A 15,606-nucleotide genomic window follows, 5' to 3' on the forward strand; every position below is an offset into this window, starting at 1 on the left:
AGGTTATCATCTACGAACACTGCTGCTTGTCCTTTAGCTATCGGCACGTTCGGCGTATCAGACCCCCTGCGCGGTGTTCCTCGTTTCTTGTACCGTACGGTCGGAGTCATATATACGTTATACCCCGCTATTTTTTTTTTTCTACACCCCCTACCTCCTTCAGCAGGAGGGCTACTGGTTTCTCTATAGTTAAAACACGTTTCTTCAGTTCACTCACTTTTCCCGCAAATCCGTGACAGTTCCATTGAACAACACATGGCGGCCTCGGGGCTTGGCCCCGATTTGAAGCCCTGTTATTAGTTGAAGCCATCTTGACTTTCGTGCCTCATCGTGTTGCCGCTTGACGAGTTTTTTTTTTTTTTTCTACTATATTCTTGACCTTGGAACAATGAGCGGACAGCCACGTGCAGGATTTGCGTTATCATGGCTTTAAGCTCCTTTTGCACGATCTCTCTGACCACGCTCATGATGGTATTCTGGAGATCGGCCTTGATGCTGGCGATCATTCTCTCCATAGAGGACTTGAATTCCGCCTTCTCACCAATGTTTGATCTCTATCTCAGCTTGCCTGGGATATGTTTGTCGCCGTGTATATGGCTTGGTGTTGTAGTGGCTCGGAATGCCGTTGGGTTGTTCTTTCCATCTGCCCTCGAGACGGTACTCGTTACCTGGACCCCATGAGAGCTGCTTTCATGGCTTGAACCATGTGTGGAATACCTTCGTCCTCTCTCTCTTTTATTGTACTTGTTGCGGATGCTATCGCTGTCTTTGGAAGCGCTGGGAAGAGCCCCTCAGTCTTTGGTGGCGGGGTTGGCGTGGGAATCTCTTCTCCCTTGGGTAGTTGCGCAGCACGGTCCGGTTGCGTGCTTTCATCCCTCGGCCCAGTGTCCGAAGACCGTCTTGATCGAGGTGCCTGACGTCTGTCGCGTGTGGGTTCCGCCCTCGTCTTTCCCTTCTGTCGAAGCTGCTCGTTGGCCTCCCTCCATTTGCGACAGGAGGAATCCGTGGCCAGGTGGGCCCCCTTGAAGTTCTTACACTGCGGGGAGGTGTCCATGCAGCCGTCCTCTCCGTGCACGTGTTCCCTTCCGCAGTCCGGGCATCTCTGCTCTTCTTCATTAGGGCAGATGTCCGCTATGTGTCCGATAGCGTGACAATGCGTGCACACCACCGCGCGGGGTCTGTATGCACATACTTGCCTCATGCAATCGTAGTATGTGACATATCTTGGGGTTCTCCTACCCTCGAATGTGATTAGGGCTGTCTTGCTGTTCTTGCCCATCGGTCTTGCTTCCAGGATCCAGGATCCAGTGTGTAGTGCTGACCAGGTTCGGTAGCAGGTTTTCTGGGTCGTCGGTCGGGTCGATTTCGTAAATTACCCCTCTGACCTGGTTTCCATGCTGGGCGAGGTATGTAGAAACTGGAATTTCCTTGTCTGGTGTTCGTATCGTCTTCAGCATTAAGAAGTGTTCCGCAAGGTGTGGCAACCAGGTGTCCACCGCAATAGTATTAAGGCCTGTTCATACATGCAGCGGAGCGCTACAAGCATAGTGCTGACCTCGCGCTAAGCGCGTGCTGATGGGAGCAATCACCAGCTTTGTGTCGCACCGTCAAAACTGTTGCTCATGGCAGACGATAAGTAGCTGACGGCACGTGAGGAGCGCTACATCAGCGCTTCGCTGCATGTGAGAACCGGCCTTTAGTGACCTCCTGGATCCTAATTCGATAGCACCTTTCATATTTGGAATGGTTTTCAATAGATTTTGCTAGGTCAATCTTCAGATAGTTTGGCGACAACTCTGTCACACGCACTCACTCACGCGGTCGTAAGATGACTGTGTCGTGTTTGTCACCATCACCTCCCGGCTGTTTCTTCATGGGTGTCGGCGCTATCGCTTTCTTCCGGGCTCCCCTAGAGACGACGGTTGACCATGCAGCTTGGTCCATCTCGTCATCACCTGATGGGTCACGTGAGCTCCACAAAGCTTGGTGACAATTCATATCGGCAGCGCCCGGAGAATCCGAATTTTGGAGTGTCGGGTGTCCCGACGCATCAAGTTGAATGTGGTGATGGTCGGCTTTCACAGCCTCACCGAGCGTCGGGATCACCTTCACCAGGCATAAGTGCTGTTGCTCGGCGTCATTGGTTGTCGGGTCGCTAGGAGCTCTTGCGGTGTTATGATCGTCCTCCCGGGATTTCTGGTCCAGGGTGAGTGCAGTCTTCGTCAGCGAAAGGCCTTTTGTCAACGTTGTGGGGATCCCTCCGGCCGTCCCACCCTGGAGTCCCGTCTTCCCCCCATTTCCCCCGCTCCTTCGCCCGTTCCTCCCGCGCCCTGCCAGGGCCGAACATTCCTGGAGGGCTATGTTGCGCTTTTTGCACTCCCAGGAGACTAGGGAGAGGGAAGTGACGTCAACAACGCAGCAAATGCAGATTGGATGTTGAGTTTGTTTTCTTCTGTCAACATCCAATCTGCATTTGGTCTAGTCGTTGACGTCACTTCCCTCTTCCAAGCCTCCGGGGAGTGCAAAAAGCGCAACATAGCCCCCCTGCTCACCCGGTTCCCTGGACGGGGGAGCGTCACCGTATGGCGCGTAATCCCCGCTCGGGGATCGTACGGGGCCCATGGCAGGGGCGTGGGTGTTCACGTCGACGGGTCGCGGGGGGGCACGTGATTGGTGGGGGCGAGAATACGAAAAGGGAAGCGGGACAAGGGGGAGTGCTCCTTAACCTGCGGACGGTGTGTGCGTGACGACGACGAGGAGGACGACGACGAGGAGGACCAGGGCAGGACGCTGACCACCGACGCGTGCGTTTTAGTAAAGTGTTCTCAAAACGCACACTGCGTGAGTGACTTCTTGGGGAGCGAGCGAGGCACGTCCCGATCGGGCGTCGACTAGGTAGCGACCCACGACGTGTAGAGTGGATTCACCCCTGTCGCTGCATTGGTCGCGTCAGCAGCTGCCATAAGGCTTAGCTTGGCTGTCGGTGCGGTTGCGTTTACCAAGGCCTTTTTTTCCGGTTCTCTGCCTTGCTGCTCTGGTCCCAACCACCAGAAGATGCTTGGCTCCGGTGCCGGGAGGGTTCCCATGCACCGTCGTCGTCTTTTGGGGGCCATAAGCCCCCGAAATAGGCAAAATTCGGCAAAAACTCTGGAGTTCAAAGATTCAGTGCTCCTACATTAAGAAACTTCGTCGTCTTCTCGAAACAGTGAAATCTCCATGCGACGCGGTACGGTTGCATCCATGCGAACGCTACCATCCATCACGCACGAGAGTCAAATCGAGAGGGGAAACAAAAATGGCGTGAAAATGCTCATAATCGTGCTCAAGACGAGGCGTAGAAACGACAATGACGCCACAACAATAACGAATAACGCGAGCGCCGAGCTGCTGTCCCCAAGACACATGTTACGTAATACTGTTAATGCATCAGGATTTTTTTTTTTTTTACTTTTTTTATAGAAACTTATTTCACAGACTTATCTTGCATTTTATTGAGCCGATGATCGAAGCAAAATTTGTTTTCTTGTGCTTTTTTTTTTTGCCTTGGTGTTTAAAATTTGTCCTCTTAAGTGCATGCCGTATTTTAAGCAATCGCGAGCTTTTCCCCAATATTCCCGACTCTTTGCCAGGATCTGAAACAGGCCGTTAGTGCGGTTCCGTTAACATTAGGTTCAGTTGCTTTGCATTTTGTTCACGTTGGGTTCCCGTTCAGTCGTGAGCGCTAAATATCGGTTCGGTCACCGGCTCCACTAAGCATGAACCGGTTCAAACCAGTTCAAGCCGGTTCGTACCCGTTATTGAACCATTGCTTCCTCTGCATTGCCAAACCTAGAAAGAGAAATCATGATTGTTTTTTGTTGATAAGAACATAACTGTATGTAGAACTTCGCATCATCTGCATTAAAAATAAAAATGGCTGCACGTTTGGTCATTTTGCCAAACACTTTTTAAGTAGTATTCAGTTTCTGTAACGTGCAACGTTGTGCGAATAAAAGGCAGCTTCTGGCAGGGAGCGCGACGACCGTTCTTGGGAAGATATGCCCGGGTGCCCTGAAACGAGGCTTTTCAGGGGAACAAGAGATAGAAGTGTTTCGAGCTGAAACAATTCTGGTCGAGAGCTGCGCGTCCAGCCCACGTCAAGTGTTTTCCTTTATTGTGGTCTTTTTGGCGCAATCGTGAACTCACTTTGAGACGCCACACTTTGCATGACCCTCGTTGACAAAAAAAAAGTATTGTGAAACGAAGTACGATTTTATTGAAATACTTAGAATGTGACCACAAGTCTTTCAACTTTAAGATTGTTACTACGGTGATTGCGCAATTTGAACGCACACAAATACAGTGTGGCGATCATTGGTGACAATGCAGCGTCTTTCGTGGTTGTTGCTGTTTTGTTGTTGTTGACGGTGTGTCGGCTTTGTTCTGACTTCGACGCTATACAGAGATATAGTATACGTCCCGATAAGTAGGTTATGGTGTCCATGCAAATTGTTCTTGTAACGCCTCGTGCAACGAGGCAGTCGGTAGTAGTCGTTTCCGCAACTGATTGTCGAGACCCTAATCTTGAAGCAGGTGACCGCGTTTTGGTGGCATTGTGAAGACTACAGGCTAAATGGCGTGGGCGAAGAAAGAAGCTGGGTTTCGCTTAGAAAAAACACATCACGTAAAACCATGCTATTTTGGTGGCACTACGCGCGACTCCCTTCAGCAACACCTGGATACCAAGCCTTTTCGTTGAATTTTTTAGGTCACCAATAGGAGGGAAGTGCTCTTTCCTACGCTTTGCACTCCTTGTTCCGCGCGCTCCTTCTCCATTACCTGTTCTTGCTCGTCTCTTTCTTGCCCTTCCCTCCCGCTCCACTCCCCGCACTTTTTCAAACCTCCTGCTTCTGTTCCTCTCGTTCTTCCGTGTTCGGTCCGTAGTTCAGTAAACAGCGCCCTCGGCTCCCACGCCGGTGACCGGGGTTCGATCCCTGGCACAAGCTTTTGTGCTTCCCCGACTCCTGAAAATTGCTGACCTAAGAACACTACCATTACTACGAAACAAGGTTGTGATCAGATGTTGCCCTCAAAGGACGGGTACGCACGCCCTCTCTCAGTCAGAGCGCCGATGAAGGCTTTGCGCGCTCTCCTCCTCTGGTCACAAATGCCACAGAAAGTGCTCCCCGAATTGATGAGGAGATCGATCTATAGGGGGCTCTTTATCGAGCTTGTTCTCCTCAAAGCCTAGTGTTTACTAACATGGAATAAAAAAAAAATGGAAGCTCGCCTAGCACGATCTGGGCACTAACGCATCGCTCTGAACAGTGCTTTAGTAGCACGAGGAGTGGCCTTCAAATTGTCATCTTTGATCTCTCGAACTAAAACGAATCGCGAAAATGTGGTTTGTTGTATCCACAGCTGAAACGCAGCGGTGGAGGCGTGACTGTTCAATCTCCTCCCCAATAATGAACGAGGTGAAGAGAAGGAAAACTACAAAGGGTAGTTGAGAGATGATTAAAACAAAATGGAGCTAAAACTCAGCAGGAGGCATGCTGCTGCAATACGGGAACGCGAAAACAAACAAGAAAAAGAATGTCCCCAAGCGGCGTCCGGAGCTCCAAGATATCTTATTTTTCCACCACACGGCAACCCTTGGTCGCCTTGTTTAGAGTTTCCATAGATATTGCCGCGCGCACAGCTGGCCCAGCAGGCAGCGCGCGCGTGGTCTAACGGTTATCGCGCTTGCCTTCCACGCAGAAAGCCAGGGTTCGATTCCTGGCCGCGACTACACATTTTTGTTGACAGTGTAATTTGATGTTCTAGTGAATTCGAGAACCGTCTTGCTGATTCGAGGTTAGAATGTTCTACACACCGAATCCGCAAGACGGTTCTCGAATTCACTAGAACATGAATAATTTCGCTAAGAACATCAACATCAACAATAATCAATCAACAAAAATGTGTAGTCGCGGCCAGGAATCGAACCCTTTCTGCGTGGGAGGCAAGCGCGATAACAGTTAGACCACGCGCGCGCTGCCTACTCGGCCAGCTGTGCGCGCGGCAATATGATTGGTTTCAGTACTTTTGAGGCACGCTTTATAGCAACCAAAAGTCAATTTAGGAGCAGAAAAAAAAAACTTTTGGAGCATAAGCGCGCACCAGTTCATACCATTGCAAATATTATGTTAACAATCATGGGTTTTCCTGTCCAACTAAAAGGCAATGTCTTCTCTGCCCGCTCTCTTATGTTGGCATCAATTGTACAACACCAGTGCGTCTCTCAAACACAGAACTAGCTATGTAGTTTCATGCAAAATCACTCGACACATACGAATGCACCGTTTTCAAGCTCACTAAATGATTGCAAAGAAAGCTTGGTAATTTTCATGTTCAAGATTTCATTAAGCTCTGATTCTCAATGTTGCAGGTGATAGCGGGATGAAGCTCCTGACGATAACGGCTAAGTAAATGTTAGGATAAAAAATAGCGTTCTTATAGTTATACTCCTATTTCTTCAGTTTCGCGTAGAGGACTCATCTCCCACGAGTTGTGGGCGGCCAAATCCACACGTTCATACGAACGAGAAGAATAAAAAAGAAACTATTCGAGAGACGATAGGGGGTGTGAGGAAAGTAATTCGGGTCTTTAAAACTATCAGGGTGATTTTTTTTTTTTTCATTTTGCCATGATTGTGAACTTGTGGATGCGGTCGAGGTTGGTAGAATCAACCTTTCTTTTATGCAGGGAGAATATTCGTTTTATTGGAGTTCAAATTTCGCGTTATTTTCTTTATAAATGAACACCGAGCGAATTAGAATAAATCTTTTACAAAAGTGACAAACATTACGCATAGTCGGTGACAAGATAAGAACTCAGGGGCGATTTCTACTCAAAGGTATTGATATCGCTCACTCAGGAGATTGTTTTTACACGTTTCCTGGCGTCACTGGCGGCTTTACCAACACTGCGTAATATGGCACGAGTTGTTATCGTCGTCCGCTTCGCTGAGAAGCGCGGCCCAAGCCTAGGGACACGCCTTCTCCGAAGTAATTTTCTGCTCTTTATCTACCGCTCTTGTGCGCGTTTGTTTCTGTGAGAATGTGAAAATTCAAGGGCCGTGTTTCCGTCCTAGTGTTCAGGGTCCCCGCTTGGACGATAGCCAAGCTATTTCGCTCGTTGAGACAAGAGCCACGTCGAGAAAAAAACCGCCATCGACTCCAATTGTCCTCCGAATGAAACCGACGCGTCAACGTTTACGTAGATGCACATCAAGACCTACGTGAAGCTGGCGCATCGCCGTGTAAAATCTCACAGATAAAGCTGCGTTTCCGGCGCCAGCCACACCACGTGAACACATTTTCCGGGGTTTCACACGCGGAGGACCCTTCGTCACTTTCGACGGGCGTAAAGATTGTGCCCGCTGTCTACGATTATGTGCAATAAATTACGAGACGCAAGCAACATCAATACCCAAGCGGCTTGCTCCAAGGCGGGCCGCCAGGCCACTCTGCGACAGAGGCGACGTGCGTGCGCACGTCCCGGTGAGCGAGATCGTTTCCGACCGTTTTGAGAACGTCACCACACTTCGCCCCGCCAAACCTCGCTAGCCACGACCGAACCCCGGGGCCGAGAGGCTCCGGCGCAGTTAGGAACGGCATCGAGGAGCTGCTCGCACTGCGCTACCATTTAGCTCGGAGCTCTCGGCGTCGTTCGTGCATACGCCGAAGCAGGGACTTTGTCGGACGCGTAAGTCGTAATTCACGAGGCTTTGATGGGCGCCGCCCTAACCGAGCAGCTGAGCTCTATACTGCTGTTTATGATGGCAATAAGAACTCAGGTTCCTTTTCGCAAGAAATCTTCGGGCCACCACGCGGGGCCGCTTTCCGCCGTCGCCGACCAGGTTGGCGGCCGCCATGTTTTCAGCTGTTCACTCGCTCCCGCAGCGAGCGCCCTCTCATTATTCTCCACGTTCAAAAATGCGATGCGACCACCGTTTACATGTGCTGAAGGAATGCGTGTTCGCCGTCTCGATCCACCTCCGGCTACTTGAATGCGATGCGCTTTCCTGGCGCATTATGCCGTTTACACGACAGCATTGAATGCGACAAGAGAAGTCGGTGCAACTAAGTATAATCTAAACGCCGCAAAAGAAAAAAAGAAGCTTCTTTGGCGCCAATGGCATTTCTTTATGTTCGACATCGGAAAAGGTTACGTCGCAACTTGTGGCTGTAAGAAACGTTTTTCCCGGTGTTCTTTTTTTCGTTTTTTTTGGAAAAGGGGGGGGGGGGGGGGGGGCGGCTTGTGAGATTTCAATGGTCGCGCACCACTCTAAGAGCTCATTGTTCCCGCTTAGTCAATCGAGTCGAGTTATTGCACACTATGTGTTGTGATGTCACTTGATCTGCCGAAGTTGCTCAGAGCTCCGGTTCATTCGTGCGTCTCACAGTTATAAGCGGCAAAGTAGGCAACACAGCGCCATAATTTTTTGTGTATTTCCGCAGGAATGTGCATCTACGTTGCGTTTAGGTCCCAATGCGGGATTCCGGTCGAAGGGTTTCTAGAAGTGTTGTCATTTTATTTGAGGGCTACCTTTATCGGGTGGCATGACAAGGTGTATGTGCAAAAGTCTGGGGTGTGCATAGGGTCCAGGGTAGCACCCGTGCTGAGTAACATCTTCCTTGCAAAGGTTGACAGGGCACTTGACGGTCTGTTGAAGGCCCCCGCTAAAAAGATATTTAGGTATGTCGACGATTATTTAGTTTTCGTCGACAAAGGTAACTTTAGTCGGACCCTTGATTTCGCGCTAAAAACGTTCAAGGAGCAGGGTTTGGGCCTGAGGTTCACTTTTGAGACCCCAAAAGACCAGACAATCCAGTTTTTGGATCTGAGCGTGGATGTGAGCCAGAGCCACGTTTGTTGGTGGCATCATCCCAGGACCACCAAGAATCTCCTTGATTTTAGATCGGGGCATTCCGAGCTCGTCAAAAGAGGCATTGCAAAATCATGTATCCTGTCCGCAGTAACAAAGTCTTGCTACCACAGAGTGGGACAAAGCCTTGCCGCCCAGGTAGGTAGACTAGAAGACGCCGGTTTCCCGGAATCGGTTATCGCCTCGGCGGCGGAAGCAACAGTGAAAAACATTAAGGGTGAGGCGCGGGGAAAAGTAGCAACAAAAGTAAAAAAGCAGGTCACAGTCATCCCGTATGTGCACCACATGTCGCACGGCTTTAAGAGAGCAGCCTCGAAGTTCGGGGTAGATGTTGTGTTCTCGGCACGTAACAAGCTAAGCAGTATTTGCTCTGCAGTGGAAAAGCGCGTTAACAAGGTAGAGAAACAGGGGGAGAGCCCGTGCGGCATAAAACACCGCATTGAGTTCGTGCCATGCACCTTGGGTGTAGTATACAAGATACCCTTCACCTGCGGGAAGGTATACATCGGACAAACGGGGCGGTGCCTCAACATTCGCCTGCGGGAACACCGTAGTTCTTTAACAGGTACGGCAAGCTCCCACTTGGCGTTACACTGCAGGGACTGCGCCTGTACCCCGTTACTGGAAAAAGCCGTTGTTTTGTATAAACACCGGGACCAAAAAGCTCGAGAGATTGTTGAAGCTCATAGAATAAAGAAGGAGGGGTCAGCCTGCGTGAGTCAGGCTTCCTTGATTTTGCTGGACAATGAGGTCGAATTTTTAGATCGGGGATGACGCATGTAACATTGTGCAACTGATAGCACCCAATTTTGTGAGGCGCATGCGCACTTCCATCGTGATTAGAGAGTTGTGTTATGTGTTTTTCTTCGTGGTTTCCTGAGAATAAACCTTTCAGTTGTTAGTCAGCGCTCGTCCTGTCCAGTTCCTTCTTCTGTCCTTGCAAAAATTCGCGCTGTTCCATTATGAAGCTAACAATCCTGATATAGACCGAGGGGAGCGGACCGAGGCTGTTAAATTCCGCGATTCACAAAAAAAAATGACACGGGGTTAAGAAAGACGTGGGGGACACGAGCCAGGGGAAGGGAGGAATGTTCGCATTGGGCGAGCTTCTGTATCACTGGGCCACAATTTCTGGCTCGGAAGTCAGGCAATTGGTCCTTCCCAGCAAGAGGCGACAGGAGGTGATGCGCCTCGCGCACGAGTCGTTCTGGGGCGGGCATCTGGGCGCAAACAAAACGAAGCTCCGCATCATGTATCAGCTTCTATTGGCCTGGCTTAGAAAGGGACGTAGTTAAGCACTGAGGCCCGTGCCACGGGTGCCAGATCCGATCGGATAAGAGGCGCGAGGATAGGGTGCCGATTACACTACTGACGCTTCCCGAGCATTCCTTCCAGGCTGTGCACGTGGACACAATCGAGCCTCTCGGCGTGCCCTCAGCGAGGGGTCACAGGTATGCTCTTTGCATGGTAGACCTTTGTACTCGGTGGCCCGAAACCGTCTGCCTTCGTTCACTAATTGCGATGGCAACCTGCGAGGCCCTCCTAAAAGTATTCAATCATATGGGAGTCCCTAGACCGTGTGCTGCGATCAGGGTGTGAACTTTACCGCAAAGCTAACGCAGCAGACGCTCGAAAGACTGGGTTGCTCCCCGTGGTTTTTGGCGCCAGAATACCCGGAGAGCAACGGAGCCTTGGAGAGATGGAACCGCGTCTTTAAGAATATGTTGTTTTATGCCATCCAACGCGACCCTAAGAAATGAGATAAACTTGTGCCTTTCGTTATCTTGGCGTAATGAGAGGGGTCGCATGATACTACCGGGGTGTCTCCCATCCGTATTCTTTACGGTAGAGACCTAGTGGGCCACTGGCTGTACCACAGCAAACGTGGACAGGTAAGGTGACTGTTCCCGGTACTCTTCGCGAAGAGCCCGCGAAGTACATACAACAACACGGACAGGTACAACCGTAACGCGCGGGAGAAATCCTTCCAGGTGGGAGGCAAGGTTTTGCTGTTCGATTGCAAACGAACAGGTAAGATTGCGCCGAGGTGGACCAGGCCCTTGACCGTTATCGGGGCAGAGAGACAGAACTCCTACCGGTTGGAGGAACCCGACCGAAAGATTTCAATAGTGCACGCAAACCGACTTCCGCCTTAGTATACACGAGCAGGGCACGTGGGAGTGGTGTTGCACGAAGACGAGGACTTTGGCGAGGACGAATCACCCCGAGGGGCATCCTCGGGGTGATTCGGACGGCGCGGAAGAGCTCCCGGTGTCAAAACCGGAACAGCTCGACGCAGAGTCAAGGAACCAAACCTTAAAGATGTTCGCTGACCATTGCGAAGTATTCGGCGGGGCACCCGGGAGAGCCATGGTGGGCCAGCGCAAGATTGAACTAGAGGAGGGTCATAAACCCTCCTCTAGAGGAGGGTCATAAACCCTCCTCTAGTTCGTACCGGATTCCCGAGCTCCTGAAAGAAGAGGTTAGCCGGCATATTCGCCAACTGCTCGAGCTGGACCTAATTTACCCTGTCGAAAACTCGTTTGCTCATCCCATCATGTGAGTCGCCAAGAAAGGCGGCGCGGTGCGCTTATCTGTTGATTATCGGCGGCTTAACGACGCCACACACCCGGACGCGTTCCCAATGACCAACCCGAGAGAGTTTATTTTTAAAGTCGAAAGCGCGAAGTTCATCTCCGTGGCCGATTCGCGGCGCGGGTATTGGCAGGTGCCCATGGCTCGCGAGAGCGAACATTTAACGGCCTTCGTGACGCACAAAGGACAATTCGCGTGGAAGGTGATGCCGTTCGGCCTGAAGAACGCCGCGGCCACCTTTCAACGGATAATAAACCGCCTGTTTTTCAGGCACCGGGCGTACGCCTCCGCTTCATGGGTGATATAGCAATATTTCACAGTTCCTGGAAGGAACATCTTGAGCACGTGGATGTGCACTGTAAAAAAAGTCCGTGCGTCTCCTTTCCCGCACAACACTTGGAGAGCCAATCAGCGCAACTTAGGGAGGCGGCTCAGCGAATGACGATGCCGAAACATATGTTTAGACCAAAAAACGCAGTCTGAGCTGTGACATTAAGCAATGCAAAACGTCACGCTTGCATTGCTTAATGTCACAACTCAGACGTCGTTTTTTGGTCTAAACACATGTTTCGGCATCGTCATTTGCTCAGCTGCCTCCGTAAGTTGTGCTGATTGGCTCTCCGAGTGTTGTGCGTGAAAGTAGACGCACGGGCTTTTTTTAGAGTGTTGTGCTGCAGCCGCCTAAGGAAGGAGGCTTAAAGGCTAGCGTTGAAAAGTGGCATGTTGCTGAGGCGCCTGTATATATATGTATAAATAAAGCACTTGGGACACATAGTGGGGTAGCGTTCCCACGCACCCGATCCGGACAAGCTCACGGCGATAGACGGGCTAGCTGCGCCACGGACCAAGAAAGAGTTGAGGAGCATCCTGGGACTTATGGGGTATTATCGGGAGTATGAGCGCGACTTCGCTGAGGTGGCGATACCTCTTACCGCGTTCACAAAGCGACGGGTGCCCAACCTGATACCGTGGCCCAGCGAGGCAGAGGAGGCATTCCAAAAATAAAGTCGATGCTCTGTGGTGCCGTGGCCCTCTGCACACCCGAACCGAATCAAACCTACTGGTTTTTTATCGACGCGTCCGCAACAGCTGCCGGCGCTTGCCTAACGCAGATGAGAGGGGACGGCGTAGAGAAGCCCATCGCTTTTGCGAGCCACCGTTTCACGCCGACCCATATGCGCTGGTCGACCATCGAACGCGAGGCGTTTGCCATAATCTGGGCTCTGAATAAGTTTGATTATTGGTTATTTGGGGCCCGGATAAACGACGTGCCCGACCATCACCCCTTGACCTACCTCACCACGAGCACAACGGACGGGGCTAGACTGGCGTCGTGGGCTTTGACGCTGAAGCGTTACGACTGTGTGGTCACCCACCGTAAAGGGGTAAACAACGGGAACGCGGACACCCTGTCGCGACTCCGAAATAACAGCTGGAGTAATGTGTAGCGCGGAGCCACGTTACCCTTGGGAGCGGGTGAATGTTCCCGCTTGCCCAGGTGGGCACTGCAGATTGGCGCCGCTGGGTGCCGGCTGAACAGTGTACAGCGCGTAAGAAAATGACTTAACTCACCGGCGGTGCAGTGGCTGTTTCGCCGTGCGACAGTGGCGTGGTGTCTAATCGCGATCGTTTCGTTTTGTTTGCTTTCTGTCCCCATAGAAATGTTATTATGAGCCTATGAAGCATGTCCCTTCCTGGACCGGTAAAGCGTCACCAGTCGCCGAATCCTGTGTATTGTTGTTGGTCTATATGGCCGTGCAGCAGTCTGCGTTGAAGGGGTAAGGTTGGGCGACGCCGCGGAGTGTTTCGTTTTGTTTATTTTACTAGCGGGCCGCGCGTCCGCCGCTGGCGCGACTTGGGGCAAGGCATGGCGGACAACCCCCGGGGTGGTCACCATGAGCGGGAAGTGTTTTCTTCTTGTTTTTATACGGAGACGGCTGCCACTCGGCGCATCCTCCGTCGCCGATCGGGTTTCTACCGAGGGGTTCGCTGTGTTGACGCGAAGACCGCGACCACCATCGATGTTATTTGGTTCTCCACTCAGGTTCGTAAGGGACTTGCGCGCCTCGGTGCGAGGCAGGTTGGGCAGCCCCCGGGAGTGGCCGCTGTGCGCGAGAAGTGTTATCGTTTTGTTTATATACGAAGGCCGCTGGGGCTGCTCGGCGCACCCCCCGTACCCGATCGGGTTTCGACTCAGGGGCTCGCTGTGGCGCCACGAAGATGGCGACGGCGACCACTGTCGAAGTTATGGGGCTGTCTTCTCGGGTTCGTTGGGAACTTGACGAATGTGCCTGTATGCGCCCTGTCGGCCATTGGACGGGGGGCAGCACGTGACTCCGAGGGGATTCAAACCTATTGGCCGATCCCGTCCCGAGGGCGAGAAGGACTGAGGTTTTAAGAGCTCGTGAAGGGGAGGGAAGGGGCAATTTTTGCTTGCTTTGGAACGACCGGAAGAAAGTTCGACGGAGATGCAAACTTCCCCTACTTGTACATAAAATTGTACAAAGTTTGTAATTTAAATAAATGTCTTGAATCCGAAACCGTTAAAAGCCTCCATCGTGTTCGAAACTACCAAGCCGCCAGCCAAGGAGGACAACGACGAAATTTTTCTCAGGATCTCTATGCCAGTCCAGTCGTGTTCAATGAAAAATCCTTCTGCTGAAAGTCGCACCTTTGTGTCACTGTCTTGTCTCACGCTTCCAATACTGCACACGACATTACCTTGCCGCTTCGCAAAGATGTCGTGTTGCTCGATCAACAGGGAGCTTCGCTCTCTCAACTCGTGCCTGGAACCGACGATGCCGAGATGTGGCTACGCCGCGGTGCAGACGACTCACTAGTTTTTGACAGCAAAGCCAGTTAAAACAGTGGCACTACACCTGTGCAACGGAGCGTTTGCTTGACTCTGGAAATGCCACACATTGTAAAATGTCTAAAATATACGTAGTTTGTGCAGTTACAAAGCTACGGATGAATGTGAGTGATTACAAGTAATTTGATAACTCGGAACATATTAGGTTTTAATCTGCGTCAAGAGGACCTCGTAGCAGCAAATGAGATGGATGCTAAATGCCTCCGTAACTGTAACGTAATAGGCAGTGGAAGAACTTGTAGACTAGGGGCGCTTTTACATCATTGTAACCGCACTGATATCTTAAGACCAGTTAAAGCTACGACCCTTTCATGCTGCGAGGGTGAGCCATTCAATCTCGGTGCAGTCGATCAATAACTATGCTCACATTTCGAATATCAAAATGACAACGTGAGGGTGTTAATTTTGAAATAAAATTATTGGAGTCTCAGTATTCAGAGCTATTTTCAAGTCCACATAGCGCGTTTTCTAGAACGTAGAGCATTGTGACAAATTACGAGAGTTCAGCTTAGCGTGTTTGCCCACAGATCAATCAAAAATCGGATTTTAATTATATTTTCTATATCATCTGAAACCTAACAGCCTACAAAAGACGAGGACAAACACGCATGCAGTTAGGTTCCACGCGTCTTTATGCCAACTAATACCCGTGCCACACGGGCAACTCGAATGTCATTTACAACGAATGACATTTGAGCGGACGGCAAATCAGCCCGCGACACTCCGGGCGTCGCGCATTCCACTCGCGCGACAGATTGCGAGCTGATTCGCCGATCACGCAAGCGTCATTCGTTGTAAATAGCATTCGAGTTGCCCGTGTTTCACGAGTATTGCCCAGCTTACCACCTTTCTACCATTTCATTATGTCATTGGCACTAAAAACTAGATGCGTCAATAAGGAGAGGTTGTCTGACTTACCGTCTGAAGTGATTTATTTCACTTGATATTCTTGTTATGCGGCAAAGAGGATTCACCACGGTTCGAGCGCGAATCGAGATCATCTTGATTGCAAGCGTTAATTACAACCAAGAACGCGTCAGAGGCAACAGTTGATCACAGTACGTACTCTAAGGCGAAAATGAGGCTTGAGCGCATCGCGTTGTCCTACAATATCATTTCCGGTGAGATTCGGGGGGAGGGGGATTTATTTTGTTTATGCGGCTGAAGTTTATGATACGGTCGCGCTAGCAGAACAACACGTGTGCACACAGGTGCTAAGAACCCGCTG

The 15,606-nt window shown here is 50.9% G+C and overlaps 1 pseudogene; it reads right to left on the bottom strand.

The window, feature by feature from the left end:
• Positions 1 to 664: 664 nt before the first annotated feature.
• On the bottom strand, positions 665 to 1,944 carry LOC121048319 (annotated as a pseudogene).
• Positions 1,945 to 15,606: the final 13,662 nt, after the last annotated feature.

Source organism: Ixodes scapularis, unplaced genomic scaffold (assembly GCF_016920785.2).
Source record: "Ixodes scapularis isolate PalLabHiFi unplaced genomic scaffold, ASM1692078v2 ptg001212l_1___fragment_1__unscaffolded, whole genome shotgun sequence".
Taxonomy (NCBI): Eukaryota; Metazoa; Arthropoda; class Arachnida; order Ixodida; family Ixodidae; genus Ixodes; species Ixodes scapularis.